This window comes from Perognathus longimembris, chromosome 28, assembly GCF_023159225.1.
Source record: "Perognathus longimembris pacificus isolate PPM17 chromosome 28, ASM2315922v1, whole genome shotgun sequence".
In the NCBI taxonomy this organism is placed as follows: Eukaryota; Metazoa; Chordata; class Mammalia; order Rodentia; family Heteromyidae; genus Perognathus; species Perognathus longimembris.
In genome coordinates, this window is record NC_063188.1 from 7,458,785 (window position 1) to 7,465,547 (window position 6,763).

Sequence of the window (6,763 nt, forward strand, 5' to 3'; positions counted from 1 at the left end):
TACAATGTTCTTTATTGCTCCACTTTACAAGTTCTTACCTAATCTACTCACCCAGGATATCTTTCTCATATTTTAAATGCATCCAGGTGAAATACGTTACAAAAATGATGAAGAAACCTAACAAATTTACTCATTCATAGTTTCTTCCAAATTTCTTCTCAGCTAAAGCATCCCCTTCCTAGTGGTCACTATAAGTATCACTTACTGAAACATATAGTCATTATTCAGAATAAAGGGGAAAACAACTCACTACACAGTGGTCATGTATATTTGATCTTTTATGGAAAAGCATTTCACCCTATGACTTTTCACTAAATGCTAATTCTGTTCATTACAGTCTATATATCAAAGGTGAATGAAACCATTTGATGTTACCCCAACTAGTCATTTTGGATTCTGCAGGTGTAGCAGGAAAGGGCAAGTGCTGAGTGACGGGTAACTAAAGCATACTCAACACTGCATTCTTGTGAACCATTGCCTGTGGATCTGATCACAGTGCACAAATTGAACAATATTATTTAGTGAACTAACACATTTTCAGAATTATATTCTACTGTACATTATTTTGTTCTTGGAACTATGTTTTCTGTATAATGCCATTTTCTAGACATGTGCTTTCTTGTTAATAAACTCACACCTAAGACATATGTGTGTGTATTGGCACACAAGCCCATACGCTAGGGTGTGTTATTACTTGTATAATTAGTTGTCAGTTGTCACCAGTTACATTTCCACCTGTTCCATTGACAGATCCTTGGAATTTCAAGTTTCCTCAAATACCATGTTCTGAACTTTCTTCTCCTTCTGAGAAAATGGGATAGTAGTCTCTCTTTAAGCAAATTCCCTCATTAAGCAGTGTCTCCCCAACTGTCATCTGCGAAGGAAGTATTGCAGTGAAAATACTTGGAAGATCTTGTGAAACTATCAGTATGTCCCAAACAAATTTAGTTTTCACAGTTTTTTAAAGTTCAAATGCCTCTTGAGATAATTTTGTTAATCAAGAAAATAAGTCCTGGGAAGTGAATGTGATCTTCCCAGAGTTATATATCATGTGAGTAGTGCAGAAAGTGTAGGTATTCCTGGCTCATGTTTGCATTTCATCATGTGCTTAAGATTTGTTTCCAATTTTGAGATTAACTACAACATGAAATTTGAAAATTTGGAATCCCATCATGGGATTCAAAATCAATTCTCTTTCAATTTTGATTTTACCACTTGCTAATTATGAAAGGTTTAAGTGTTACTTTCTCTCTGCAGTTACTTTGAAAGCTTTAGTATATATATATATATATATATATATATATATATATATATATATATATCACTATGACCATAGTGTAATCAACAAAATAGAAGTTCTCTTCAGTCCTCTAATTTAATCTGGTCTTCCGTGTTTGCAAGTGATTGGATTAAGTGTATGAGCCCTTATTGTGTATGAAAGCTTCAGACTCTACTGAGGCAAATAATATTTGTAATTTGTAAGATGAGCTGGGAGATAAGGTGACCTGGACTGTCCAAAATCCATAAATGTTAGTAAGTATAAACTTTACTAGAAGAAAAAGTTAAGGATGGATATTTACAACTTTTATGTTTTAGTGGCTATAAAAGTAAGATTCCAGATCTTTAAATCATATAATTTGGGTTGAATTCAGCTCATTATATCCTAACTTCTGTACTTTAGCACAGATAATTTACAGTAATCCACAATCTAAAATATAAATCTATATTCAACATAGTTGGATAGAGGTTACAATTGGTGTCATGGTTAACAATTTAACAGATACTATTCTCAATTTTTAAAAAATACTAGATGTTTTCTTATAGGTATTTTAACTACAATTTGTATATTACATTTCAGTGATTAAATCCTACTGGACTATTTGACTTTACAAAACTTTCATCTCGGGGCTGGGGATATAGCCTAGTGGCAAGAGTGCCTGCCTCGGATACACGAGGCCCTAGGTTCGATTCCCCAGCACCACATATACAGAAAACGGCCAGAAGCCGCTGTGGCTGAAGTGGCAGAGTGCTAGCCTTGAGCAGGAAGAAGCCAGGGACAGTGCTCAGGCCCTGAGTCCAAGGCCCAGGACTGGCCAAAAAAAAAAAAAAAAACCAAACTTTCATCTCACAAAAGTTTACATATGAATCCATTCAATGAGATTACAGTTTGGTAATTAGAACCTTAGTGGTTTTATGGCTGTATTGGTGATCACATGAGTAGAGATTTAAACTTGAGCTTCAAAAAACAATCCTTCCAGATCTATAAGTGTATGAGCTGTTTTTTTCTAATTTGAAATGCTTTTGAAATCATAGGTTTTGGAATGGGATTAACGTTATACAGTTATACTATAAATTATGACTTGTTCTCAGTGTTCAATGACTATAAACCTTAATGATACCTTAATCTACAAAATGGTTAATAATATCTATTTTGCAAAGCTTATTGTGAAGATTAAATCATTTATATCTATTCTGAGAAATGTAATATTAAAATCAGGAACCAAGACCAATTATTGAGGTTGATGGTCAGAGGTAAAGCACATAAAGTTTGTCAACTTGTGAACCTGCTAGCACGTGACAAAATATGTCATGAAATCTAACAAGACATTTGAAATAGATTACTACAAGGTGGGAAAACATTACAAAAACATGACCTCTTGACAGAGGGAAATAAGGGCAGCAATGGGGTGATGACTTGGAGTTAATGCTGAGGATGAATTACTTTGCACAACTGGGCTCATTGATGATAGCAGAGTCATAAGAATATGACAGAAATCAAATTACATAATATTAGAAGCAAGAACATTGCTATTCTTACAATATGTTGCAAGGTTTCACTGGCAGCCTAGGATTTCTGACCAGCAGAGAGTTAAGATGGTGGTTAATGAAGTACAGAATTCTCGCAGGCAATATTGAAGGGCAGTTGACATAAAGATCACTCAGCTGTACAATAGTAAAATAAAATTTAATCATGGGTGAATGATCATGAAGCCATCTTATTTAGAATTACCTTGTGCCAAGATTCCTTACTTAGCCTGTCATAAGACCTTTCGACCCATAAACTAAAGAAAAGGCCAGCTGTCCAGAGTACAGGCACAACATTACTACTGCAAATACACATGGAAGTCATAAGCTGATATATGAGGTAAAGGGAAAATAATTCATTTATTATATACATATATAATATATACTTATAATAATATATAATATATACATACATAATATATATACATATTTCTAGTAGTTTCCAAAGCTACTGAAAAGCCAAACTAATGCACATTTTATTTGATTCCCCTTGTAAAATTTGAATATTAGTGATGTCTAATAGAGGGAAGATCATAAATAGACAAATTAAATACTTCTCTCTAATGCCTAGCAATAAAATAAATGAACATATACAAAAATAGGTAAAATCCTTTAAACCATATCTTAAATACAGAAAAGGAGTTGCATGAAGTTTTGACAATTGGCAGATATCATGTACATGTGTAAATGGAATAAGTAGATAAAATAATTTTTTGATAAAATAAACTTTATTACATTTTGTTAACATCATCTGGCTGTGGGAGAGAGTTTTATTTAGACTTGTCCATACAGTCACACAGACTCTTCCCATCTATCATTTCCTTATCACCCCTCCCCAATTCCCTCAATCTTAAGCCAATTTCAACAAGTATTTAATAAAAAAAGAAAATGTAACACACCTGAATTCCTATGCCAACATCAACAAAATTGCAAAAGCTGCCAGATATCTTTCTCATTCTCCAAAAGACACAAGAAGCATGGTTTTATTTAAAGTAGATTTCTATCAGTCACTCACAAAACAATACTCTCAATTTCTATAAACTGATCAGAACCTCAGAACATGATGTGATTTTATCCAACTAGCTTCTCACAGTTAATATAGTCCTGGTATTTGAAATAAAAGTAAAGCAAATAAAATGTTAGCTGTAGGCCAAATTCATGGGCTTCAAAAGAAAAACAAGTTCAAAAAAGAATATAACAAATTGAATGTATCAATATAGCAAAAGTACATGAAAACCAGGTAAAAACTTCCCATTATGGAATGGTTTTTTTATTATGAACAATCTATATAATTTACTACATCATACAATTATAGAAGTAAAAGTAGTTTAAGCATTTTATTTGCATATATTCATTGTCCAAAATAAAAGGTTTCGATGGGGTATTTCCATACATGTATGTAATGTAACTTTCCCCTATTACTTTTTCTTATACCTTCTCACTTTTCCTCCTTTATCTTTATAGAAAAGCATAAAAGAATTTTCCAAGGAATGCAGACAAACACAGTTGTAAAGTAAGAGTTATTATTGTTAAGCTGCCAATTCTCTCTGAACTAATCTTTAACATCCACTCAGGCCCATCATAATCAGTATAGATTTTTATTACAATATACATGCTGATTCTGAAATACATATTAAATATAAATGCAGAGCCAAACCAATGGGCAAAGGAAGTGTTGATGCATACTAGAACATCCAAAATATTGTGGATATTATGTTTAGTGAAATAAGTAAAAAATGTAATACTGCATTTCTATCCATTTTCCTACAAACAAGGAAATCTCTTCTTTTTTGTAGATATATACATAAATATATGTGTGTTTGTGTACTTATATATGCATATATAGATATGCATACATGCATATAAATATACATAATTTTTAATCAAATGACCAGGTTAAGCAAAGCAAGCGAATCTCAGTAAAACACTTATCACATGTTTTCACTCATTCTCTAATTTAACCTTCCCAAACAGTAACATGTCATGATTGTAAAAGTGGGCTTGCTTCTAGAGAAATCTCTAGGTGTGAAGCAGAAATGAGAGTATGACAGCAGTGAATCTTATAAAACTAAATTGTCTATCTATATAAAAATGGGACATTAAGGTTTTCAGAAACTATTAAAAAGGAGGGGAGGAGAGAGGATGGATAAAGGAAAGTAATATAAACAGGGTGAAATTGATCAAAGTTTATAGTATGTAAGTTGCAAATGTCAAAATGTAACCCCCTTTTATAATAAATTTAGGCAAAAATAAAATTTGAAATAGTTGATTTCTTTCTCCGTGTAGAATAAATGTTATATGACTACTCACATGAAAGATCTAAGGTTGTAAAAATCACAGAAACAGGTGGTTGTCAAGTACTACTGGCTAGGATAAAAGAGAAATTGTTTAATGAATATGTTGTCTTAAATTTCAAAGATATAAAAATTCTGGAAATCTGACTCATCATAATATGAATGTAATTTAAATTATTAAGCTGAAATAACTGGGCAATTAAAATTGTTAAGATTATAATCTTACGCTACATAATTTTGCAAAATGCACATAAGGTATATGTTAGCAGGTAATTGTGACCTATGGCCACTTAATCTTTGATAAAGGAGCTATAAAAAGAAAATGGAAGAAAGGCAGACTCTTCAACACATGGTGCAGACAGAGTTGGTTAAACACCTTTAACGAACTAAAATTAGATACTTATATATCACCCTGCACCAGAATCAATTCCAAATGGATCAAAGACCTCACGGTAAAAGCAGATACCCTGAAAACATTGCATTCAGTAATAGGAGAAACACTTGGGCTCCTTGGTACAGGTCTAAACTTTCTTAATAAAGACCCAGAATCGCTTCTCGGTCTTTTCGCTAAGATCAAGTGTAGTATCTGTTCTTATCCGTTTAATAAAGACCCAGAAACACAACAAATTAAAGAAAGTTTGGACAAATGGGATTGCATGAAACTGCAGAGAATAGGCATGGCAAAAGACATAGCTAGCAAGATAAATTGAAAGCCCTCAGATTGGGAGATCTTCACTGGCCATATAAGAGACATATCTAAAATATATTTAAAAGTCAAAAACTTAATTCCCACTAAACAAATTCTCAAAGAACCAACAGCCCCCTCATCAAATGGGCTAAAGACCTAAAGAGAGCCTTCTCTGAAGAGGTAATAGGAATGGCCAAGAATCACATGAAGAAGTGCTCTGCATCACTGGCCATAAAAGAAATTTAAATTGAAACAATACTGAGATTCCACCTCACCCCAGTAAGAATGTACATTATCAGGAAAACTAACAATGACAAATGCTGGAGGGGATGTAGATTTCATTTGCTTACACATTTACTCTAAAAAATGTTCACAATGATGAAAATTGTCATTCTACTCTACATAGCTTACAAAATCTATGAACTTTAACAATAAAATAATTTTCTCCATTTCAAATGATATGTATATATATATTACATTCCTTTTGTTTAGAAACATCTGTTCCCTTTTTCAATCATTCCTTCCTTCCCATTCCTACCCATGAGTTGCTTAGTTCCCTTTCATCAGTGTTCAATGTAGCTGATGGTTTATTCTCCTATATTATTATTATTACTACTAATACTACTATTATTATTATTATTATCACACTTTCCCCTCAGTCTGTGTCCTCCTTTCTTTTTACTGTATTTTTGTATCTTGAGACCTGTTTACTTTGTTCTATCTCTTTGCATTTTAATTCTAAGACCCACTTATCAGGGAGACCACACGCCATTTATCTCTCTATTCTTGGCTTGTCTCACTCAGCATGATTTGTTCTAGTTCCATCCATTTTCCAGCGAATGCTATTATTTTGTCCTTTGTAATGGCAGTGTAAAATTCCATTGTATATCGGTACCATATTTTTTTAATCCATTCATCTTTAGTGGGGCATCTGGGTTGTTTCCCTATCTTGGCTATTGTGAATAGGGCAACAATG

General features: G+C 32.8%; 1 pseudogene; it reads left to right on the forward strand.

Annotated features, from left to right (window-relative positions):
• The first annotated feature begins 5,646 nt into the window (after positions 1–5,646).
• Positions 5,647–5,757, forward strand: LOC125344454 (annotated as a pseudogene).
• The last annotated feature ends 1,006 nt before the right edge of the window (positions 5,758–6,763 follow it).